The sequence below is a fragment of the Acinonyx jubatus genome, chromosome B2, assembly GCF_027475565.1.
Source record: "Acinonyx jubatus isolate Ajub_Pintada_27869175 chromosome B2, VMU_Ajub_asm_v1.0, whole genome shotgun sequence".
NCBI classification, from domain to species: domain Eukaryota; kingdom Metazoa; phylum Chordata; class Mammalia; order Carnivora; family Felidae; genus Acinonyx; species Acinonyx jubatus.
This window is the reverse complement of record NC_069385.1, coordinates 10,548,148-10,573,785: the sequence shown is the minus strand read 5'-3', so window position 1 is coordinate 10,573,785 and position 25,638 is coordinate 10,548,148. Positions and strand designations below refer to the sequence as shown.

General features: G+C 53.4%; 1 long non-coding RNA gene across 2 annotated transcripts in view; it reads right to left on the bottom strand.

Moving 5' to 3' along the window:
- Positions 1-7,107: 7,107 nt before the first annotated feature.
- The window catches only part of LOC113598609 (uncharacterized), a 30,577-nt gene continuing 12,046 nt past the window's right edge, over positions 7,108-25,638 (bottom strand). Inside the window, exons 2-3 of one of the 2 annotated variants that reach the window (XR_008298237.1) lie at positions 10,523-10,628; positions 7,108-8,398 (exon numbers count right to left, since the gene is read on the bottom strand). This is a non-coding gene — a long non-coding RNA (uncharacterized LOC113598609). The remainder of the gene's footprint in view (positions 8,399-10,522; positions 10,629-25,638) is intronic. The other variant, XR_008298238.1, reaches the window with a different exon arrangement.

The following is a 25,638-nucleotide window of genomic DNA, read 5'->3' as shown; positions in this document are numbered from 1 at the left end:
CCGTCAGGCCTGTGTACCTTGCTAGTCCTGTCTGCATCACAACTCGGAAAGCGAAGCTACGTTTCCAGCTCGTCGATGGCGTTCTTCCTTTGTTTTCCATTTATCTGCTCTCGGTTACATGGACTTGTGTGTGCTCACAGGGCTTCAGGGTGTGGGGTCTTCGGGTCCGAAACGCGCTCACGGTCCATTGCAGCCTCGCTTACACGATGTGAGTTATTCTCCTGTCTGTGGCTTCAAACCCTCCTTCAGACAGTTGCTTCTCTGGACGGGTTTTCAGACCTGGTCCAGGCGTTGCCCCTCACAGCTGGAGGGGAGGGCCTCCCCGAGGCCCCGGGCCCTGTTGCTTGCTCAGGGTGACGCTCCCTCCTGCTGCCAGAGCGCCCGGCCCTTTCCCTTCCCTGGTACGGAAGGAGAGGCAAGCACCGTGTGGGGTGTGCTCCAGCCGCACAGCAGAGCGGGCCACCTGTCCCCAGACCCGGGCCTGAGGGCAGGAGCTGGGACTGGTCCACGCAGGGCCCGGCAGGAGTGTGCACTCGGACCCCGGGAAGATCAGGGTCCACCCGGAGGGAAACACGAACGTCCTCCAAGGAAATTGTTGTCAAAAGGAATAGAGTTAAGCGATTGAGAAAACACCGGTTCATAGTTATAAGTATGTCTTCTCATTCTCTTTTGCTCATTTATTATTTACTATTACGGGGGGTGGGGGCGGTGGGGGCGGGTAATATTTCTTGTTTCCTCAGTGGCACCGTGTGGCCGTCTGTTCTGTGGCCAGAACTAAGGACCCTCCTTCCGGTCCCTGGAAGTGAGCAGGATCCGTCTGCTTGGGAAGGATGGTTCTCGGGCCCAGACTGCAGACGCGGTGGCTACGATGGCCAGGCCCTGCTCAGAGTAGACGGAAGTACAGATGGGCCACCGGGGTCGGGGCGGGGGGGACCCCAGGGGAGAACCCCGTGGAGGGAAGAGTGACACGGTGCGGATGGTCCGGAGCGAGCCCACAGTGATAAACAGCTCCCGCTCAGACCCAAGCAGGCCCCACCGCTTAGGCAACCTCTGTGCCGGAGGTAAAGAGGCTCCGGGACTTGTGAGTCTTCGGTCACCGCAGCCAAGCTGGAGTGTCCACGTGACCCTCCTAGCCATGAACCTGGAGCTCAGAAGTCCGCCCCGGCCCCAGAGGGAGTGATGCATGAGGGCAGCGATGTGACACTTGGCCCTTAGATACTCTGCCCAGCCTGCCAAGCGTCCCCCAGCCCGTATTGACTGTGAACTCTGTCCTCTGGGATCCTGCGGCTGTCACTGTCCACGTGGCTCATGTGGTTCAGCGGGTGGCAAGGGGACACCTGGCTACGAGGAGGGCCAGAAGGAATTCTCTCCCTGGGGGGTTTCCAGTAGCTCCCGGGCTTAGTAAGTTTCCTGAGGGCTTCGCTGGGAGGGCAGAGCGGGTGCTGGGGCGGTTCAGGGGGTGCTCCTGGATGGGGTTCAAGACTCACAGGTCAGACCATGTAGACGACAGAAAACAACGGGGTCCCCTGGCAGGGAGAAAGCAAGCTGTGTGGGGAAGGACACGGGTGGGGGTCCTCCAGAATGGAAGAACTGTCACAGTGAGTGAGGACACCATCCGAAGGGCGTGCGGGGACACACAGGTGTTGCGGTGTCATGCGAGGAGGGCGATGTTGTTTCTGACAAAGCAAAACAAACATGCAGGCAGTCATTGGAGCAAGTGACGAGCCTGTCACCGTGTTCCCTGACAGCTTTGCCAGCTTCTAATTTTCCTGCCCCTCCGATCACCTTTTGGGAGCAAGCCTGTCCTCCCGGCTGGGACTTTCCAGCCAGCAGAACCAAGTGAGGAAACGAGATCTCTGGTTTTCGGTGGGCCTGCCCGAGAGAAGCCGATGAAAGTGATGAGAAGTTTCTGGAACCGCCTGGAGAAGAGCACGTCAGCCCTCAACGATGAGGACGGAGGCGGGTGCTCTTTGATGAGGAGCCGGGATGGGAGGGAAAGGGCCACAATTCCGGCAGGATGAGGCAGAAACAAGCCCTCCCTGCCACTTCCCTGCAGGGGGTGGAGCTGTGGCCCCCCGGCGGGCAGCCCACAGGGACAGGTGGCCCCGTGGGGTCCCGCATGCTCCCGCATGCTCTCTGCCGGGCCTGGCGCCCGGAGCCGGGCTGCAGCCAGCAGGGCGAGGAGGGAGGGGGCAGCGCCCACTCTGCCCCTGCGTGGGAGGGGTGCATTCCCCTCTTTCACAGAGCAGGGACGGATAAACCATACACATGAGATCAAAGCAAAGAGGAACCTGTTTTGGAGGCTGGGGAGAGAGCTCAGAGGAGAGGCCAAAGCCCTGAGCACTGGGGACATATGGCATTTGTCAATCAAACGCAGAGCAACCTTCAAAAAGCCATTAGAAGGCAGCCCCATGCCGTCTCGGCCATTTGTGCCGGCTGATGGCTCCCCTGTCCCGCAGGCCCTACAGACGCTCCATTTCTGGGACTAATTAGCCTTCCAGAGGGCAATCAAGGGCCTCTGCTGGAACTTTCTTAGGAACTGAGCCGTTAGATGGCTTCAAAAGGACACCACTAGGAATGGGCAAAAGCAGCTCTCTCCCCGGCTGGGCCAGGCGGCTTCCTCTACCTGCGCGGCCTGGCCGCACCGGTGAGGGGCCCCCCACAGGGCACGTCCCCGAGCCTGGACAGGCCGTCGCCACCTCGCCAAGGCTCCCTCTCCCGCCGACCACACGCCTTTCCAAAGTTCACCCTTTACTCTTCACCACGTCGTCCAACCCGGCGTTTGCATCAGCAAACATCGTCAGAGCCCCGCGAGGGCAAGAGCTGGTGTGCTTTGCTCACTGCCAGACCTTCCGAGGCGGGGAGTCACCGGGCACCGAGCACCTCGTTAATGTGGCCAAGTACATACATGAGTTTCATCCCAGCTGAACTGAGCCTGTGGGATTTCCTTCCAGGAACATACTTCTAACGGGGCAGATGTCTTTATTTTCTCTTGTTCGTAACGTGATGTAGATTGAGGGAGAATCTGGTCCCTGGATTTTCCTTCTGCAAATGTGTTCAGGGTGATCCGCATCCCCTTCCTAGGAATGGCATCAGATGGGGTCAAATGGAGGTGCCAGCTTCTGCCGAGGCTCAGGCTGCCTGTCTGTGCCCTTTCTGCCGCCTGTTTGCACCGACGGCCCAACCCCGTGCAGCCTTCTGGGGGGTCACCGTGACCTGCTCAGACAGAGGGGTGACGGTTCCCTGTCGCCTGGGCTTTATTCAGCTGCCTCCTCCCTGCCTCGTGCCCAGTGAGCCCGATGCCCGACCCTTGCTCCTGGCCCAGCGCTCCTGCCATCTGGGCAAAGCAGACTCCGGGGACGGCCCCCAGAATCAAAAGCTGGCCTGTCAGGGTCAGGAAGGGAGGGCAAGTCTTTCTTACCAGGCACCAGGATGAAACAAAGGGGTGCCGAGTCCTTCCCAGCCACCTCTCGCTGGTGGGAACGGAGGACGGGAACACTGGGAAAATGAAACTCCAGACAGTCCCAGGACCGAGAATGTGTGGAAACCCCGGGCCAGGTGCAGGCAGGCCTTCCACACCATTGTCTTGCCCTGTCTTGACCCCAGGTGTCCAGCAGGCACTGCGGGGCTCGGGGGCTGCCCAGCGGGACAGCTCTGGGGCTGCAGTTAGCAAATCGTCTCGCAAATATGTATTCCCTCCCCTCCTCGCACCCTTCCTTCTGTCATCCAAGCTCCCTTCTGTGTCCATTTCTTAAGATGAGAGTTGGAAAAGCGTCCCCTGTAGAAATGTTGAAAAGTACGGAAGCATAGAGATAAAAGTGAAAAATAAAAATTACCTGTAATTCTGGCATCCAGAAATATCTTTCATAAAGGGTTCAATTTTATAAGCAAATCTTAAAATGTGTTAGATCATGAGCCTTTTCGTGTCATTAATTTTTCTAAAATTTGAATCTTAGTGGCTGCCTAGGGCTCCATTTATTACACCAATCCCCTATTGTTGGACATTTATGTCTTTTCCAAATTTTTACCATCGTAAAAAATGCTGCAGTGAACATCCTAGAAGGTAAATCTTTGTGACTATCTCTAATTAATTCATTAAGATAAATTCCTAGGATAAATTCCTGTAAAAACAATGTGTCAAGTGGGATGACAATATTTAAAGCTATTTGGACACATCCCCCAGGGACACTCAGGGGAAGTCCCATCACTGAAAATCCCAGTGGAAGCTTACCAAAGGGTCCAGCCCCTTGAACCCAGCCCGCACTGAGTACCCACTGCCCCCCTCAAATTTGATAGGCAAAAAAGACATTGTTTTGTTTTCATTCCTTTGACCTCAAGATTGGACTTTTTAAAAATATGTTCTTGACTCATCTCTATTTGGCATTTTGGAAAATTTCTGTTTGTATCCTTTGTCCATGTTTTCCACCAGAATATTAATTTCTTACAAAAATTGAACCTGTAGGAGTTACATTCATAAGCTACAAAATCCTTGTGTCACTTTTTCCCCTTTTTCTCCCTTAGTTTGGTGTCTCCACCCTCAGTCTCTATCTGCAACGTGGGTTACTTGGACCAAACGACCTCTCGACCCCAAGGTCATTTCAAAACCCTCAGCCCTCTCTCTCTGTTGTAACCCCCTTTTCAGCCATGCCGGGGCTCCAAACTCATTAGTATGTCTCCTGGGACCTTGAGTTTGACTTGTCTGCCAAGGTGGACCTTCCACTTGAATAATCCAGGTAGGTCCCCTACATAGGCCCCCGGTGGGAGAGGAAGCCAGTTCCCCTGGCCCCAGGAAGGGGTCCCGGCTGGGGTCTCTGTGGCCGTTATGAGGGCCACCCCCCCCCCCCAATTGGTTGAAGAAGTAATAAGTCCACACAATGGACTCAGATGTAGATGCAAATTTTGTGACATGGGAGAATTTATTTTTAAATAAGAAGAGTAGATTCCAGAGCAATAAAAGCCCTTACAGACACACACACACACACACACACACACACACACACCGAGAACAAATGTGAATCGCCGGTCCCTGAGCAACTCCCCTCCATTTCCTGTCTCCCTTCAGATGTCGCCTCTAAACGCACTGCTCTGAGGCAGTTGCCCCTGAAGTCACGTCCCCGCTGCCAGCGTGTCATAGGCAGCTCTGGGTGGAACCTCATTACACCGTCTGCCGGGTCATGGCAGGCCTGTCGGCACTGGAAGGATGGTCTGCAGAGGCCTGGTTGCTGTATGTGGAATGGGGCTTCTTCAGGAAGAATTTTCTCCTGTTGGCCGTTTTGTGGATCTCGAGGCCTGGACTCAGAACTTCCTAAAACAGGGGTTCTCAAGGGCGTGGGGGCAGAATTCACTGCACTGCTGTTTTAAACTACACTCCAGGGCCAACAGAAAAACAGTCTGGGGCGCCTGGGTGGCTCAGTGGGTTAAGCATCTGACTTCGGCTCAGGTTATGACCCCACGGCTCATGAGTTCAAACCCGGAGTCGGGCTTTGTGCTGACAGCTCAGAGCCTGGAGCCTGCTTCGGATTCTGTGTCTCCCTCTCTCCCTGCCCCTCCCCCACGCTCGCGCATGCGCTCTCTCTCTCTCTCGCTCTCTCTCTCTAACAAAACAAAACAAAACAAAACATGGTCTGGGAATTGAACACTTAACCTGCCCTAACACACTCACCAGCACACACACACCCCTGCACATGCGTGTGCGTGTGCACACTTCTCGAAGATTAAGGCCACCGATCTCAGGCCTGGGGAACGTTTGCTGGCCCCTCCAGGCTGGTGTTTTCCGAGGACACGAGAACAGCTGTTTTGTTGTGACAGGTGAAGTCCAGACTGCAGCCACGGTGTCTGTAGCCAAAGAGAAAAAGCCGGATGCTCCCGCCGCGGGGTCGAGTGTCTGCCACGCCCAGAACTGCAGACGTGAACCGGCTGGAAGGAGTCGGCGCTGTGTTGTTTTCAGCTGAAGATGTGGGGGCCGAGCTCCTCGGTAACTACATCCGTCAGGGCTCACAAACGTGGGCCCGCCGAGGACCAGCCAGGCCGCCACCGGCTGGAGGCCACTCCTGGAGCCCGGGTCCTACCGCGGCAGCCTGGCCCTGGCTGATCGCCGGATGCGCCTCTTTAATGCGGGGACGCGAGTCAGATGCTTCGTATCAGCCTGGGGGTCATAGCAGACCCCTTCCTCCTTCCGGATGCCTCCATCCTCCTTCCGGATGCCAAGAGGCCGTCCCCCAAATTTCAGAGTGTGGGAGGAAGTAGATCCTTCTAGAGAGCTGCAGCATAGGCTGGGGGAGCAGGGAGGGCCAGGGGCTCCAGGGAAGGGCCGGGGGCTCCGGGGAAGGGCCCGGAGCAGGGGTGTGGAAGGTGGAGCTGCTCCAGAATGACCACAAACATACATTAGTATCAAGCTTCAGAATTGTCAGATCCCGGGGCTATTGGGATGGCTCTTTTTAAGAATTCCTTACATTTGGGGTGCCTGGGTGGCTCAGTTGGTTAAGCGCCCCACTTCATTGGGGTCATGATCTCTTGGTTCGTGGGTTCGAGCCCCATGTCGGGTTCTGTGCTGACAGCTCGGACTCTGTCTCTCAAGTAAGTAAACATTTTTAAAAATTAAAAAAAAAAAAAAAGCCCAGTTTTCCAGTTTCTCATGTGGATAAATGGGGGTGGGGTGCTTCGGAATCAGGAAGGCCTCGTGCAAATTAAACTACCCCCTGCCCCCCACCACCGCACCCAGACTCTGGGCCGTGAATGGGAACTCTCATACTGGTCTCGGATTAAATGAGGTCATGCTCGTGAGCTTCACCACTCAGGGCCCAGAAAGGCAGGAGCTCAGTAACTACTCACTCCTTTTGCCTGGAACCAGGAACAGGGAAACACCAGGGGGCCCGGTGGGGAGGTCAGGTCAACAGGGCTGGACGAGCACCCGCCAGGGCCCCCACCCCTCACCCCTGGCAGTGGACACACAGAGTGGAAGATCAGTTCCTGGGCTAGCAGGGGTGAATTCAATGAAGAGTAGGGCAGTTAGTCAAATAATTATTATCACAAAATATGATTAGAGACTGACAGGCAGAGTGATCTGGGAGGACAAGGAAGGAGTCAGTGGTTGATTATTTATATATTTATAGCATATATTTTACATGTTATATATTATATTATGATTCATAGATGATAGATGATGATAGATTATAGATAGATTATAGATAGATGTCTACTATGAACCAAGACCCATATTTACAGTGGGAATCAATCAACCTGATGCTGTAGACAGACAATGAACAAGAAGACAAATGAAAAAAAGTTACAAATCGAATATGTATTATAAAGGGAAAAATCTCAGTCAACATAACAGACTAACAGGAGGTTTCCCATGTTGGTGTTGGTGTATCAGAGAGGGCTTCTCTGAGGAGGTGACATAGGCAGGTCACCATGGGAAGAGATGGGGCAGGAGTCAGAGGGAGGAGCCCGCTGGGAGGGACCGCAGGAGCCCGGGGAGAGGCCCTGGGGAAGGTGCGAGAAGGCTGGGAGGAGGATGGGCAGGGTCTGGAAGGAGTCCGTCGGGGTTGACTGGACTGAAGAGAGCTTCTTGAAGGATGTGGCACTGGGGAAGGCGTCCAAGGACAGGGCAGGATTCCCAGAGGAGGGCAGAGCATGTGAGCAGGTAAGCAGATGAGGGGCCTGGATGAGGTGGCAGGGTGGGGGCACTGAGCAGGGCTTTACCTTCAGGGAACCTGCCTGGACCTCAGTGTGGCCACAGGGCAGGTGCGGTGGGTCTCCCCACCAGGGCATCCTGACGGATCGTCCCTAGCTGTGTGGTGGTGGTCGTGCTGGGCTGGGGGACTGGTGGGGATGGGCAGGGGAGAGTGGGGAGGGGAGCCTCCTGTGTCTGCTGTCCCTCGTGGCATTGCCCAGTGAGGCCCGGGGGATTAACTCCCTGTTCCTGGCGTCTCCCTTTTGTTCTCTCAGCCCCCCACAGCCTACTTAAAATCCCCTCTCTCTGGCACCTTTTGGACACCCCCTGCTCTGCGGGTGGACCCAGGCACGTGGCAGGAAGGCGGCTGTGAGGTGAGGGGGTGCCACGCAGGCCGGGACGTTCAGCCCGGGGACCTGACCGCAGCCCCTCGTCATTCAGGCTCATTCTCCTCATGGGACAGTCCACTCTGGAAAAGAGGTCCCAGTGTCGGCTCTCCAACTCGGTGAGGTCACCAAGGCCCCAGGCCCCCTCCACCCTCCCACCCCGCCGTGCTTAGAGGGTTGGCTTTTGTCCTCAGGCTGCAAGATGGCCGCCGACGCCCAGGCTCTATGTCCTTTGCTTCATCCACAGCAAGAAGGAGAAGGTAAGGAAGAGGGTTCTCTGCCTTGTCCGCTTTTGTCAAGGAGGACCTTGTTTCCCAGCCGCCTCCGGCTTCACCGTCTGGAAAAGGAGAAGATTGGCCCACAGGGGCCTCCGCTACCTGGCACACAGAGCCAGGGGACTCACTGGCCTGCCGTGGCTCCTGTGGCCTGCTCCCTCCTGTGCCTCTGCCTCACAGGGACTTGAGGCGCAAACGGGACCAAGTCTAAGATGGGCTCGGGTTGCCCATGTGTCTGACAAGGCCCTCGGTCATCAGTCATCAGGCTCGGCTCCCATCAGGCCCTAGCAGCGGGAGGCACCACAGGGCTGTGGCACTGGGGACTGTCCTCCCCTGGCGTCTGCCTCTGGGTATGTGCCCAAGCACCCTAGAGTTTGTTCTGTGTGCCGGGAGATGCCGTCTCCTGAAGATCCAGCTCAGAGGCCCCCTGGCATGGATCTTGAGCCTGTCTTAGCTCCCCCATCCTTCCACATCGCAGCTACCAGCCTCCTGGTTTGCAGCTCTGCTCCTTCCCTCACGACACGTCTGTCCAGGCAGCTGTCTGCACCCCGAGTCTTCGTTCGGCAACGTTGCACGTACTTAACTCTCTGGCTCTCCTTGAACATTTGTCCCTACAGCCCCTTTATTTCTGCCTCCCTGGGCCGGCTCGCCCATTTGTCTGGTCTCCATGGCAACAAGCCCCTCTAATGGATACACAGTTCCCATGAGGTCATGCCCGCTGCCTCTTGTCACCTCCCCGCCTGCTCACACACAGCCTCTTCTGCCCCCAAATCACCAACGCATACCCATGGTCTAGTTTCACCTCCCAAGATTCATTTCCCCCTGTTTCTCTTGTTTTCTACCCAGTTTTACTTGGACCTGTGCCAACCCGCTCTGGAATCTGGTCTCTTGACAATGGGGATTGGGGATGGCCAGGGGTGTCGATCCCCTGCGTGGGTGCCATGGTCCAGCCAGGGACAGTGCTCTTTTGTGTACTGTCTGGAAGGGCATGGGCTGCAGTGTGGGCTTGTCTGGGTTGAAATCTCCACACGGCCACTTATTAGGTGTGTCGGGAAGTAATTCCTGAGAGCCCACGGTGAGCCAGGCCCTGGGAATCCTACATTGTGGGACCATATAGTCTCTTTGTTCATGTAGCCTTTGGGCTGGTGGGAACGGGGTTGCCACATTTAGCAAGTAAATATACAGGATGCCCAGTTAGATTTGAATTTCAGATAAACGACAGTTTTTTTAGCGTAAGTATCGGTATTTGTTGTTTACCTGAAAATCAAATTTAACTGGGAATCCTATATTGCATCTGACAACCCTAAGTGGGAGAGAAAGAAAACAAATAAGAAAATATGAGGATAACATAATTCCAGGACTCCAGTGGGTGCTGAGAAGAAAAAGCCAGTGATCTCAAGGGGCGTCTGAGTGGCTCAGTCGGTTGAGCGTCTGACTCCTGATTTCAGCTCAGGTCAGGATCTCGTGGTTCATGAGTTTGAGCCCTGTTGTCAGCACAGAGGCTGCGTGAGATTCTCTCCCTCTCTTTCTGCCTTCCCCCGCTTTCCCTCTCTCTCTCAAAATAAATAAACTTAAAAAAAAAAAAAAGCCAGTGCTCTCGAGAACATCCCAAGGTGCCAACTGGATGGTTAGGGATGGTCTCCTGGAGTCCTGGGGGGTGGGAAGAAGCCTCCACATGCAAAGTCCACTGGTGAGCATTCCAGCCAGACAGAATAGCATGTGCAAAGGTGCTGAGGTAGGAGAGTTTGCCGTGGTCCTCAGCCAAACAGGCCAGTATGACTGGATGGAGGGACCAGGAAGCAGGAGTGTACAACTGGAACTGATGACATAATCGACCTGGCCACTATGAGTAGGTGCTCAACAAATCTTAGCTATTTTATACTGTTATTAATAATTATGATTTTAAAATTCAGCCAACTCTGAGTTCCAGACACGGTATGAAACACTCCTTCAGTCACTAAACTGCCATATTTATCCTAGCTTTCTATAAAGAGGCCATTTCGGCACCTGTGGTGCTGAATACAGGCCAGCCAGGCATAAGACGTTTGCCTGGACATCTAACAATGATCTGAAAAGATTAAGATGCAGCATGTTGTCTGAAACTCCTGTTTTCCATCAGAAGACATTAAAACATCAGCCAGGACCTCCCCACCCCCCAGTGTCAGTAGGAAAGTTGTGAAACGCACCTGTTGGTCAGCAGAGATGTTGGGCCTCCACTCACCCCTGATGCCTTACGTCTGCTGTGTGATTTGGCACATGTCACTCGACTTCTCTGAGCACTGGTTTGCTCCTCTGTAAAGCAGGGATAATAATTATAAGGGGTGCATGGTGCAGAGGGTCACCTGGAGGGTCCAGTGAAATAACGTCTAAGTGTCTGTCAGGCACTGAGGGCCACGTGAAGGAAGCATGGGCCGACGGCTGCCTCCGTCATAATCGTCTCAGTTACCACCTCCTTCACCAGAAGGATAAGGAAAGGGAGACCCGGGGTCCTGAGCAGTAAGAAACGCCATCTTCCTGCCTCATTTTCCTGTGCAGGTGGCTTTCAGCCAGCCAAGGGGAGGAAAGATGATCTGACAAAGTTGCTCACAAGGACTGAAGTCAGATTTAGTGCAGGGACATGTGTCAGGCTAAATGTCAGCGGACAGTGTTGAAGGGAGCCACGCCTCACTCCTCACACGGGACCGTGACAGAGAGTGTGGGCCTTTTTTAGCAACTAAGCACAGGCTTGTGTCACAGTAGCCCAGCGATAGGGACGGGGGTCTGTCTCCGGCAGAACCTGCTCTCGGTGGGACGTGGTGCTCAGCGGCTGGGGGACCTCACACGTTAACTCCATGCCCATCAGCCACGTGAGTCTTGGCTTTCTCCTCGGCCACGAGGGGATGGCGGAAGAGCCGCCCACGTCTCGGCGAGCTGGTGTGGGTACAGGAGATGGCATATGGCTAACCTGCTTGGCACGGTGTGTGGAACACAGAAACCTTGAGCGGTAGCCCAGGGCAAGGCCAGCACCACCTTCAAGGCCGTCTGCGTCACTGGGGCGGGGCCGGGCAGGATACTGGCATCACTGAGCACGTGAGTGTGAGTGCGTGTGTGCAGAGGGCCACAATCCCGCCCGCATATCTGAGCCACGCTACAGCAGGTGCATGGACCCACCGAGCCCCGAGGCCCCAGATCCTTTCCTTCCGAGTCGCAGATGTTCGACAGGCCGCGTCAGCTACTCAGCCCTCAGTCTGGGCTCCGTATTGTAATTCTGTCTTTGGTCTGGCAGATCTTGGCGTGGACCACTGATCCTGCGGGCTGGAGGCTGGGCCTCTGGAAGGCCAGGCTGCAGGTGGTGGAGGGCATCCACTGGGAATTCGAGGTACAGCCACTTTACGGGGGAGGTGGGTGCACCGGGGAGGAGTGTAACCTTATAATTTTGCTGCCCCTCGAAAGAAAACTTTACATTTTAAATTAACAGCGTGTCCACTGCCAGTATTTGTGGTTACTACCTGTAACGTAAATCTCTTTTAGAGATGTGTGAGAACAGCATACATAATGAAATATCAACATGTAACTTGATTTAAAGTGGCTTTTCGTTAATATAACAAATGAAGTGTACCAAAATTTGAAAGTATATTCCTTTGGGCCTAATTAAAACACTGAACAAAATACATGTATATGTATATTTTAAATGAAGATGTTCAGCAACCAGAATTAGCTACAGAAATTAATTCAACTTGAAAAGTGCACCGTGAGTACATTGTTATTATTAACGTAGCCAATCCTGTTTCCTGAGATATCTCAAATAATGGGCATCTGATTTAGTGCCTGCAAGGGGTGACAAGTGGGCTTTGCTTTAAAAATACCGTAGTATTTTTAATACACAGTGGCTTATCCCACGGGTGTCTTAACTGTGCTGCCTTTTGGTCGGAGGAGAATTTTCTGGGCACCTGTGACAGCGTCAGAGAGCTGGGATCTCCTCCGACTGAGGAGAGCTTCCTTGGCCCAACTTCTGTGCACAAAGGGCAGTGGTCTCTGTCTTGGGAGGCTGTGGCCAGAGCTCAGGAAGGAACAGGCTCTCTTTCAATGGGCAATAGCCCTGACAGGCACCCAAGCTGGCATCCAGGAATGGGTCCCTGCGGCTGGCCTGAAGACACACAGAAAGGACTAGAGACTAACCATGAGAAGGCAGGAGCCGGGGATGAAGGAGAGGCAGAGGCAGAGAAGCAATGTGGTTCCACCGCTGAACCAAGGGCAGGGAATGAATGCATTTGCCATGACCCTCATCCCCTACTCTTTGGTGGCAGTAAACTAAAGGTGCACCGGAAACCCAGCAGAGGGGCCCCAGGCTCAAGGTGGGGCTCCAGGGGTCGGCACTCCAGGCTTGGGCAGCGAGTGGCTCCCTGCCGACAATTTTGGCCGGTGACAGAAGATACCCCAGAGGTCGGGGGACCGACAGAGAAACCTCCTTGCCCATGCACGTGACCCCTCAGCCATCTGGAACAGCGCCTTGTTTCTAGGGCTACGGAGCAGGACTTCTTACCATGACCCTCTGGGACGTGGATGGGCCTTAGGCTTGGCAGGAAATCTCTCCAGGCCCAGCAAGGCCCCAAGGACCAGGAGATCCCATCTGGGGACCAGAGAAGTGTGTGTGTGTGAGCACACGTGTGTGAGGATGAAACTACACAAAGATGGGCTTTCTCCAAACAGTGACCACATCTGTGCTGGCTGAGTGGCGACCTAGAACTCCAGTGGCAGGCGAGCCGTGTCACCCTTCTGTTCCTTTACGTCTACGTGGAGACATCGGTGGTTCCTGTCCTCCTAGGACTGATGTGAGGATTGGATTCAATACTGCGTACAAAGTATTATTCTTCAGAGCGCTAAGTACTTCATAATCGTTCATCACTATCCTGGTTTTTCTGTACGTTACTGGCTCATATTCCAGTCCCTGGGGGAGGGGAATGAAGCACCATAACAATAACTGATACTTGTACAGCAATATATAATTGACACATTACTTTTGTGTCCTGATCTCTGTTAAACGTGCAATGACACAGGCCAGGCCCTGGGTTGTTCTTCCTCCCTTTCGGAAGAAACAGGCTCTCAGGGTACAGACTTGCCCAGCACTACATAGCCCAGTGCTTCCAATCTGAATATCTGCCTTGGAACCCTGGGGATGAGGGAGGAAGCCCCCCCTCATGGACTCCAGAGAAAGCTCCGTAGAACCTTCTAGAACTTCCCTGACTTCCCTTAACAGGCTGGGGAAGAAGAAACTAAGCCAGGTGGGGCAGGTGCAGACAGCAAGGCTCAGCCTGACCAGGACCATCTCCTGAAAACACTTCCATTTGGTCAACAACTGGCTTTAATTCCACAGTTGCCACACCTGATTCCAGGGGGGAGGGAGGACCCAAGCCCCCAGGTCAAACGTCTCCATTTCTAGGTGATTTGTTGGAAGATGGGTGGCTTCTACCAACAGCTCTTAAATATTAACATATCTCATTGGACGCATATTAACAGGCACATCGTAAAGATTTCCGGGTTCGTGGGACTTCGGAGATCTCTGGTTGTCATGCACGGCCTTTTGCATTTGAAGGTGCTGTGTCGTTCCCCGTGAGCACCAGCCCAGGTGAAACCAGGCTGGGCCCCAGAAGAGGCCTTGCAGGGTGTGGTCAGCAGAGCTCACGCACCTCGTCTGGCTGCTATTGCTTTATTCAACCAGCACACGTGTTCTCCACGAAGAGGCCCAGAGAGCTTCCCTCTCCTGCCTGGCAGTCATCCCGGCTCCCAGATCAGCAGCGCTCAGCAACACCCTGTACCTCCAGGAGCACCTTCTCCCAGGAGTCCAGGTCTGGGGGTGGGTGCTGATGGGAAGCGGGGGAAGCAATCGGGACGGGAATCTGCCTATCGGAGGAAGCTGTGAGGAGAAGCCGAGGTGGAAAAGGTTGACTGGGCCTCTTCTGTCCTGAAAGGCAGTGGCCTGAACCCAGCCTTCAAAGGCCGGGAGGGACACAGGCTTCCATTCCAGGAGGGGAGGTAGACTGTTCCAGTGCGTGCACGGAACCTCCCTGGGTAAGAGCTTCAGCAGCTCACTGCTCCCCAAGAAGTGACGGAGACCAAAGGTAGAAGTGGACTTCGAGAGCTCCTGGATGCGTTCAGCAACTGAAGACAGGAGGTTCTGAAGGGAAGAGGACTGGAAGCGATGTGTTGGCTTCTAAACCGCTGGGGTAAAGGCCAGGTGGCCCAGGTCCAGCAGGGGCCTCCAAACACTTGCTGGTTCCCGACAGTGGGGGGGTCTTGCGGCCGTTTGCCTTAGCATTTGCTGGTTCCTTGCCTAGAACACCCTTCCTCTTGCTTTTGGCCTCTAAGATTCAGCCTTCATTGAATATTGTGTGGATTTGAGTGGTATTTATTTCTTTATTTTTTAATTTTTCTAAAACGTTTATTTATTTTTGAGAGACAGAGAACAAGCAGGGGAGGGGCAGAGAGAGGGAGACACAGAATCTGAAGCAGACTGCAGGCTCTGAGCTGTCAGTGCTGAGCCTGATGTGGGGCTGGAACTCACGAACCACTAGATCGTGACCTGAGCTTAACTCAGGTGCTTAACCGACTGAGCCACCCAGGCGCCCCTTGAGTGTATTTCAAGAAGAGGATTGGCAGGATGTGGATCAGGCTGAATTTGGTGTTGAGAGAGCAAGGAAGAGAAAGATGTCAACACAAGAAAAAAAATTTTTTTAATGTTTATAATTTATTTTTGAGAGAGAGAGAAAGGCAGAGAATCCCAAGCAGGCCCTAGGCTGTCAGCACAGAACCTGATGCAGGGCTCGAACTGATGAACCGTGAGATCATGACCTGAGCCAAAATAAAGAGTGGAGGCCTAACCGACTGAGCCACCTAGGCATCCCAGGGCAAGTGTTTTCAATGTTAAAGTGCTTGGGGGGTGTAGCTTTTGCAAGTAGTGGGGACATTGGAAAGGAGAGTGAGTCCCTGAACAGGGAGATGCTCTCCTTCCTTTTCAACAGGGTGAACTTCCTGTCAGCAGTATAGCCATGGAAGACAGATGAAGTCACCAGCAAAGAACACTTCGAAGACTCAGGCCTGAGGTGGTAATGTGGAAGTCATTCAGGGTGCTGGTGGCAAGAACTGGGCTTAAGGGGAACACACTCAGGCTGGGGGAGGCAAACGCAGGCTAGGTTGGTGGGGGCAGCCCGCAGGAAGTGGGCATAGACCAGGCACCCTGGCCTCTAGCAATTTTAACATGGTCACATCAACTCGCTTTCTTTACTGCTCTGGAAGGTAACCCAAAGCTCCTGGATTCAAAATCTTATGCCACTGCTCAAATATAACAACAACAAAAAACATTCTTTAGCACTTGGAACTTGCTAGTTGATGGCTCTACCGAGAGCCCGGGCAGGAGTGGAGCTGGGACGTACCCTGCCAGATAGGAGGGTGGGGTGGGTGGCTCCCCCAGCCTTCAGTTACCAGAAGAAAATAGGATTCTGCCAAGAACTGAGGCTCCAGGCTACGCCCTCCTCTGCCTTGGGCCGCAGTCCGCACACAGGCCCCCTGGACCGTCATTAACCCTGGAGTCCTGGACGCCTTGAGTGGGGGTTACAGGCCGCTCCTGAGCAGGGCAGAAGGTGGCAGAGGGAGTAAAATGCCTCCTTCCAGGGGCATAAAAGCAGGCGGGGGCTTCCCATGACCGGGAGAGGAGGAGGGAGGCGGAGAGCCAGGAGGCCCTCTCCCCGCCCCCCCCCCCCTCCGGGGAGCTCTACAGGGGAAAAGAGGGACCCGGGAGAGGGGACGCTGGGCAAGGCCTCTCAAGTCGCTGCGGTGGGTGGCGTTGGGACGACAGACGCAGGCTGCCGCGGCCCCTCTCGCGGGTTTGGGGTCCGTCGGCCTCAGCCCCCCTTCGGGGTGGGGTAAGTGCTGCCCGGGCCCAGGCCGAGCAGGGCTGGTGCCCCGCGGCCCAGGACGCGTGCCCAGGTCGCCTGCGGGTGAGGCGGAGGCAGAAGCAGGCTGGGGGCACACGGACTCGTCCCCTCGAGGGCGCCCTCCCTGGGGCCCACGCAGGACTCCGACCTCTGCCCGCGACAGCGTGGACGGGTTCGGCGGCCCTAAACCACCCAAACCTCCACCGGCCAGCGAAGCATTTGCTGCTCCCTCAGGCGACAAAAGACTCCCCAGGCGCGCGGCTCCGGGTACAGCGCCCCCCAGAGCCAAGGCCCTGAGGCTGGCCGCGAGCGCCTCCGCGCCAAGGTCAACGACGGCCCGGCTGTCTGGCGCCTCCCTTTCCTCCTCCCGAGCGCTCAGCTCCATAGGGACTGGGCCGCAGGACCCACACCGTCTCCGATCCGGGTTCCCCACGGCTCGGGGAGCCCAGGCACCATCTGGGTACGTGTGCGTCGGGGATACTTCGGGTCACGCACAGATTCGGAGCCGCCCGGGACCAATCACTCAACCACTGGGCGAGCAGCAGGAAGAATGCGCGTTTCAAACCAGCACCGCCCACCCCTGCCGGCCCAACCTTGCCGCCCTGGCTGGAAATTGGGCGGCGCTGGGTCCACAGGCTTGTGCCCTCTCCTTGGCGCTTTGGTACCCCCTGTGACAGTCACGTCCCAGCCCACCTGCTGACTGACGGGCGCCATGCCCTAGATCGACTTGGTGCAGGCTGAGTAATGATGCTCGGGGTGGAGGGGCACGCAGAGGTGTGAGAATTCCATGTCAGCCTGCGGTCCTAATTGGAAGTGGATGTTAAAGATGAGAAATTCAGTTTTGCAAAGTGAAATGTCATGGATTTAGAATCTCAAACCCACCCCTAGCCTTTGGTATTTGACTATCTTTATCCTTGGCAGTGTGTGATTTCCCATGTTTCAAAGAAAGAACTTTAAAGGTTCATAAAGCTCCAAAGATTTCAAATAGCTCTTTTAAAAGCACTTTGATGGTTTAAATGCAGACACATGCATTACATATCTCTTAAATTACACAGGGTTTTAAATCTAAGGGAGAATGTCTTAGGCAAGATGGATTAGAGTTTTGTCTTGTGCAGGTAGTTTTTGAAACAGTGTTGGTAACATTCAGGTTGGTAGGGGGAAGAGAAGAGAAAGGGGGCGTCGGGGAAGGATGCTCAGACTTCCCGCCGCCTGGTCCCACCGAGGCTCTCAGAGCAGAGTGAAGACACATCCCTGGGGGCCTTCATGTTCCTCCCAGGCCAAGGCAGGGACACGGCCATCCATACTGGGCTCCTGAAGGGCTGTGGATGAGCTCCTCCAGGGAGGCGCGTGTGCTTCCTCATGCCTTCTCCACCCAGATCAGCAGTGAATGAATGAATGAATGAATGAGACAAAGAACAAATGGATGTAGCCATCATATCTCCATTCTTGCTACATTTGCAGCTTGCCCATGGCCTAAAGTGATTGATCGTTTCAATCTTCCCAGGTCAGGCCTTCAAGAAACTACTAGCAACCAGAGGCCCTAACCCAGGAGGGAAGGCAGTTTGGCATATGGTGAGCTCAGTCTTTGGAGTCAGGCTGCCCGGACTTGAATTCTTGCTCTGTCACTTCTTATATGGGTTATCTCTTTAATCTTCAGTGTCCTCGCCTATTAAAATGAGATCACAGTGGTCCTTTCGTCACTTGGGTTGTTGTCAGGGTTAACCTAGATACGTGTAAAGCCTACAGCAAAGGGCTTGGCCCACAGGCACCTTTAAGGCTACATCGTGGCGGGTGATGGTGGTGATGGTGGTAATGGCACTACTCATGGCTATATACTAATGATGATGGCGGTGATGCCAGTCGTTCCGCAGGCTCTCTCACCCGCACAGCTATGGCAGCTGGTAGTCCTGCAGGATGGTAGGGTTAGCGCTCCCCTCCTCCCAGGCCTGAGAGCTCCATCTGTTGATGAAGTGGATGGTGCAGGAAGGCAGACTCTCCCACCCTGCGTGGGCACAGGGAACTTTGCTGGGGTTTCTACAGCTGCCAAGGAGTCCTTGAACAGCCTTGGCCTTGGGCATGTGCAATGATGGAGAAAAGATGAGAGTTCTTTGAGCTATTTCCTAAAGCAATAAACTTGGCAATGCCATTTGCTTAGAACTGAGGGCTTTTGGAAGAGAACTTCCAGGGGTCCCAAGCCTTCCAGAGAGGCAAAAGTATTGGTGAGCAGGTCCTGTGGATGGACCCTGTCTATCCAGACAGCTTCCCCTCTCCAGCACTCCCCTGAAGCCCTTTGCACAGAGAGAAAAGTCCCTTTGAGCACACCTCACCCCTCCCCAGGAGTCCTCGGTCACTCTTCCGTACCCCTGACTTGACAAGATACCTGTTCTTATTTGGTTTGTGTACTTGCTCTAGATTTGTTCATGCATCTGGCTCCTGTGCCCCCCTTCCAGCTGGGATTATAAGGCTCTGGAGGGCAGGATCCCCGATTTGCTTCCTCAAATGTCTCACAAAGCCCTTAGTAGATACCAGAGGGGCGCCCCACATTCAGCATCCCCCCTGTGCCTAGCACCACGAATTACACATCCTGGGCATTGGCTAATGCCAGTGAATAGACAGATAGCTGGGGACAGAGGTGAGGGTGCATGTTACTTACGTTCTCAAGGCAAGCTCTGCTCTTGACCTTCCTGACTCAGGTGGCCCCAAACGCTGTGTGCTCGGGGCCATAGTTACATCTAGGTGGGACCATCAGAGGCCACCACGCGAGGTCCCTCTGGAGGTGAGCCACCCAGCCACTCCAAACATATGTCTCATGTCGTGAACAGCCTAAGAGCTCCTGGAAAATTTGCCTCCTCTCGCTCATTAAGAAACTCTTTGTGATTTTTAAGCCATCGGTATTATGAGATTTTTAAAAACGAATTCCTCATCCAGGCAATTCTCATTCCAAACTCAGAAACGCTCCAAATCTCAAAACCCTCCCCATCAGAACGTGCGGTTAAAAGTGCTAACCCTTGATTTTACCAGGTGATCCATTGTGGGTTTGGGGCTGCCGGGGTGGGAACTGAGCTAGAAAATCCCAACAGACTGCCACCATCACCCTAATCTCTCTCCATTACAGAAACGGATGGCAAGACGGGGATTACTGTGCCTATAAATCAGTGTTGTGTTCTGGATAATCTAATACATTTTTCAAGTGTTGTTCTCGCCGTTTGGCATGCACGGAACTGCTCGGTTGGCACAAAGTTTGCAATCAATCTCTCCTGCCTGCTCCCCACGCGGCCTCGCCACCTCCTCGAACCTTCCTAATATTTTATACATAAACCGGTTTGGATTCACGGGGCATTCCAGCTAGTAAATGCTCTGAAGATTCATCTTTATGGACTAGCAGCCCAGCCTTGTAGCGTCTCAGCTTCTCAAGATGAAAAGGAATTTTATTTGGTGTGTTATGCCACGCGGGGAATGGCTGCTGGCGGGTTGCTAGGTTCTATTATTATCGTGTGTGTTCTTCTCCCGGGAGGATGAGGCAAGGCCTCACGGGTGGGGCCCTCAGAAAACTGACAATCCTTATTTCCCCTCTTCTTCCCAGACCCTCCCGACAGTGTGTCAGGGCCCCGAGAGGCTCCCCAGGACCCCAGGGAACGGGGGTGGCGAGTTTTGAGCGATCCAAGTGCATGTCTCCGCTAGCCTGCATCCCTGCACTGGGGGAAGAGGGTTGGGGCATCCACTAGATTAAGACAACTGTTGGGGGGAGGGGAACAGCCCCACCAAAGGGAAAGAAAATAGTGCAGTTTCATTTGCTTTAAAGCACAGCCTCGTAATAAATGTGCACAGCAAATGTGCTGAGCAAACACCTCGGCGTTCATCAATATGCGGGGCCTGTTTATTGCCTCATAAACTTGGAAGCAAGTGATATTGTCTCTTAAATCAATGGCTGTGTGGACAGCCTTGGCGCTCCAGGAGAACAGGACATCCAGGCCACGCGGCGCTTAAATTAATGGCTGGAGCAGTGACTGAAAGGTGCTTAGTCACTGCTGGGGGATTAGGAGCCATTTCCAAGGATGCAGAGCATCCTTAGTACGTATCTGTGCCAGGATGACAGGCCAGGGCACCTGGCATGCTGTGGGGGTCTCCTCACCCATGAGCTGTGCTACAGAAGGCACAGAAGGGGGGCCAATGCCCCAACCCTGGGGGAGGAGAGAGGGTCTGTTTGTCTGCCTCTCTAGACTGTGGGTCCTCGAGAGCTGGTCTGGGTCCCTCCATTCTGGACCCCCAGCACCTGCATCAGGCCCCAGCTGGAGTAAATACTGGAAGAGGGTGGGAGGGGAGGAAGGCAGGCAGCCAAGTTAAGAAAGGAGACCATGGGAAGCCTGCGATGAGGCTAAATAGAGATGATGAATGGCCTTGCCACGCTGGGAGGCACCGCTTCCGAGGCAGGATGGGGACCAAGACACCTGCCACCGAAGGGGGCTTTCGTGTCTATGAAAAGAGAGACGTTCATCGGGCCCTAATGAAGGGCCAGTGCAGGGGGCATCTTCAAGCAGAGCCAGACTCCCTGTGGTGCCCTGAATGGTGATACCCCAAAAGATAGATGTCCACGTCCTAATCTCTGGCCCCTGTGAATGTGATCTTATTTGGGGAAAAAAGGGTCTTTGCATATATAATTAAGGATCTTGAGAAGATTATCCTGAATTATCTGGGTGGGCCCTAAACCCAAAGACAGGTGTCCCTATGGGAGAGAGGCCGAGGTAGGTCTGAGACAAGACAGGAGATGAAGAACAGAGGAGACAGAGGCAGAGTGATGTGGGGACAAGCCACAGAACACCAGGGATTGTCAGCAGACACCATAAATTAGGAGAGGGATGAACAGATTCCTGCCCCCAGTCCCGAACCTTGATTTCAGACCTCTGGCCTCCAAACCATGAGAGAATACATTTCTGTTATTTTAAGCCACCATGGATATGGTAATTAGGGATAGCAGCCACAGAGGCGAAGGTGTGCCTCCTCCCCAAACTTGGGCTCAGAAAGGCACGTTGTCTTCCAGGCAGGTGCTCCTGCATTCTTGGGGACAACAGGTTCTGGCCAGCAGTGCCTGAACCCACGGGGACGGCCCGGCCTAGCAGAGTGCTGGAAAAACTCAGCGACCCTGCTTTCCTTCCTTGGTCTCAGCAAGTGCTCTTATAGCACCATCCAAAGCACAGGAGGCCTTTTATGCCTGCATTTGTTAACCCATTCAGGTGCTCCAAGACTCCTGCCAGGTAAAAGTCTCAAAGCAGCAATCACCCCTGGAATTTTACTGAGGTCACAATGAACCTTGGGGACATGGAACAGGAGCCTGTGATGCCAGGCATGTGGTTTGTACCTGGGCCGTATATGTTGCCTCGGGTGGTTTCCTTGTCTAGACCCCAGTCACTTTCAAGTTCCATGTTTATTCTCACCGCCACCCGAGGTAGTTGCATCTCGACTTTTCTCCTTGGTTTTCCCTTCATAGCCCCCCACCACTGACCCAATCCCTTCCACCTGGGAAGAGTGGGCAGCCTCTAAGCCCAAGAAAAGTCATAATTCAGTCATTTTGCAAGTTGGTGAATTAATTGATTGACTGACGTGGTGGAAGTTTATAGGGAGGAAGTTCCCTTGGATAAATTAAAGAAGGTGCCATGGGCAAAAATCTGGTCTTCTCTCAAGAGCCTCCTATGACCTTGATAGTTTTCAGTGTGGTTTAAAGGTAAACTGTCTACCTTAAAGGATCAGAAGTCCCAAAGCATTCACACCCAGAGACAAAGTCCTTCCTCTCACAAGGGGCTCACGGGAGACTGTTATGGGCTCCAGAACGACAATTTATTAATCTACAGTGAGAAACAGGCTCAACTATGTGACATTGCCAATATTCAAATACTTTCGAACTACAGGAGTGGCAATTTCATATGATCCAACATTAATACCACCATGGGGATCTGAAATACTCAGATCTGTATGCCCACAATTGTCCCCTGCAGGCCCCCTATGTGGGAAGCCCAATTATAATCAAAGAGGTACTTGGTGAGCAATGAACCGGAGCAAGGATTCTGGGGCTCGATGGTGAGAAACAAAAAAGCAGGCCCTGGCAGCTGTCAGCTGGGAGCCGGCCTGGTACTCACAGCTAGGCCATGGTGTTCTTTTGTTGAACAAACACAATTTCACTGAACACCAACATCGAACAAGGTCACTCTGTGACCGGGATGGGAAGAGACAAAAACAAGGCCACTCCTGTAATCATGTCTGAACACAGACAAAAAAACCCAAGCATACTGTTTAAACCACAAAATGACCGCCTGTGCCTCCTTCCCACCTGGTGTGAATGACAGCCACTTTGCCAATTCCAGCCCCAGCCTCACTCATTCATCCACCTCCTAGATAAAATTAGTGATGCCCAGTCCTACCCAATTTCAACGTTCTGATACCCCATCCAAAGCGACAGCCTCCAACATCACCTAGTGTGAGCTGAAATCCTATAAAATGGTCCCTCCACCACCTCCTTACCAAGATACCCCAAGATTCCCCATAGTGTGCAGTCTCCCTGGAGGCAACAAGTACCAAGAAACCCAACTTTGTTCAACTACCTGTGTGTTCCTGGCGTCTTTGGAGAGTGGGCATTGATCATGGCATGAGATTTTGCCAACCAGACCTATCCAACTCTGCATCAAGGATAGGCCCACCATGACCACCACGACCACCATAATCACTTTGACCATTATTATGACCACCATCACCATCACCATAATCACTTCCACCATTACTATAGTCACCACCCCCATAATCACTACCACCATCATCACCACCCCAGTCACCACCACCACCCTGCTAAGTGATTGATATACATTTTATCATTTTATCCTTCTTCAACTCTGTAGGGTAATTATAGTTATCTCCATTTTCCCAGGTAAAGCTATTGTGACTCAGAGAGACTCAGAGAGACTCAAGATCACACAGCTAGGAAATGGCAGAGCAGGGGTTTGAAACCCAGTCAGCCAGGGATACTCTACTGATTCTCACAATGCAGAATACTGCAGTGCTCAGCCCAGAGGTATCCTGTGACCTCCTCAGTCTCCCCTGTGCCCCCCAGCTCCTCCTCCTGAACTTGGATATGAGCTGCCAGCAGCCGCTTTCGTCACTCTCCCTGTGCAATCCTAGCTGACCCCCATCTGACTAGCCCACTGTTATGTTTCTTTAAGGTGGTTGTGCACACGTTTGCTGTGGTCTCTTCTCCTTTTTTAAGTAGGCTCCATGCCCAATGTGGGGCTTGAACTCACGGCCCTGAGATCAAGAGTCAGATGCTCTACCAACTAAGCCACCCAGGCACCCCTGCTCTGGTCTCTTCTGTGTGGATTTCATAGTTTAACTTTTACAGGGAGATCCTATTTCCTTCTTATCCAAGCTCCTGAATCTATCTCCCTGTTGCCTCCATGTGCCAAACGCAGTGAACACATAAATTCTTTCCAGAGCCAAGAATAGAAACTAAGATTTATGAGTCCCCATCTATTACTGTAACCAGCAGGATCACTTACTCCCCATATCCTTTATTTCATGACCATATTTTTCTTCATAAATGGCACCTTTTTAAGATGTTACATAAAGAGGCCCAATTCAAAGTTTTAAATTCAAATTATTTGGGCTATCTGAGAACATACTAGGCATCTGAACTACGGATGGAAAATACCCTTTTTACATGCTTGAATAAGTCCAAAACAGCTTAAAGGATTTCTTCAATTTAAAAAAAAAATAATTCACTTCTGGACTGAGGAAAAAAATATGATAAATTTCTACACAAAGGCAATGCCTTGAGAGAGAAATAGCTTAGGTGGCTGTGAAAATCAAGGGCTTTGTAGGGAATGCAACCCAGTCTACAAGCAAAGCTTCCTCGGGCTCATAATGTAGATGTCAAGGGTGTTTTCCAGAGGACAGGGCTCAGGTGGATTTAGGGGCTATCTGAATTCTGAGATTTCTTCTTCAGATGTATGTGTTAGTTACAGAGGGGGGTTAAAGACCCACCGGGGACAAAGACTAGAAGCTGTAATTGGTCTTACCATACAGTGTTGTAAGTTCTTTTTGATGCTATTGAATGTGAAACAGGGACTTCTTAGGACAAGAGGAGTCTCAACTTGGCACAATTCACAGGCCTTGCAGCAAACCCCCACACGCCATGGGGAATCCCCCCTTATCTTTCTGGTAAGGTGTTCTGTGGTCCAGAAGCAGCTTCCCAAAATCTGCAAAAGACCCTTCTCTTGCGCTGATGGCGGCCGGCTTACACAGCACCATGCGCAGAGCACTTCCCGGGCCCAGCCACGAAACCGCAGCCCAGCGTTTGCTGTCTGCGGCCCTGGCGGGCCTGCCGTGGTACCGCGCCCCAGCCACGCTGCCCAGAGAGGGACCCTGCTCTCCAGGCTCTGGGGCCCCTCCGGGCTCACAGAGGAGTCACTCTGCCTGCAAACTACCACACAGCAAGGGACGCCATGCCTTTGTCTTTCTTGAGAAAAACCTTGAAACTATCCTGGAGGCCTCCGGAATAGTGTGAGTACCCAGTGACTTTGCTTTCCTTAATGCATCATTTCTAAAAGAGAAAAAAGAATTGTGTAGACTCCATAGAAACTTGCCTCATCTACTTTGCTCCCAGACGACCCCCTCCCGTGCAACAAAACGCAAAAACAAACAACAAAACCCAACAACCCCATCTCCCTAAAGACCTTGGCAGCTGCCAGCAAAGGAGGACAGACATGCTGTCCATGGATGTCCAAGAGGTGACATTCTGTTGTTTTAGTTTTAATATCTCACAATGGTGATTGCAGCCAGAAACAAGAGCATTCCAAGGCTCCCTGTCTTACCGCCTCCTGCTTGGCCCTTTGGTGCATGGGATTAGTGTCACCCCTGCTATGGGGTCCAGTACCCCCATAGAGTAGCAGATCGTCAGCAAGGATCTGCATTTTCTACAAACTGTCAGACCCTCCAAGCCCTGGGCTGGTGAGTGCAAGTGGGTCCCTCCACCCGGTGCACCCCGCACCTACCTGCACCCTGCAGCCTCTGGCTCCCCTTGCCCCCTAAGCACCACCCCTCCAGCCCAGCCCCTGCTGGCCTATAGCAGACTCATCCCAGCAGGCAGGAGGAGCCCTGGGGGGGGGGGGGGCATCTGCTACCAACCCCCCCCACCCCTGCCCCAGGCTTAGGGGCTCCTCTCTACAGGCACCAGCAGCACCCTTTGAACATCCGGCCATCCGGAGTGGCAAGGCCAAGACAACACAGCCGCAGCAGCATCAGAAATACATGGATTTTTGGTACAGCCACGAGCCCCATCCAATTAAAAATATTCACTGGCATGTTCCAAGTCTTTATTCCTGCCAAGTGAGTTGACTGCCGCTCGCACAGAA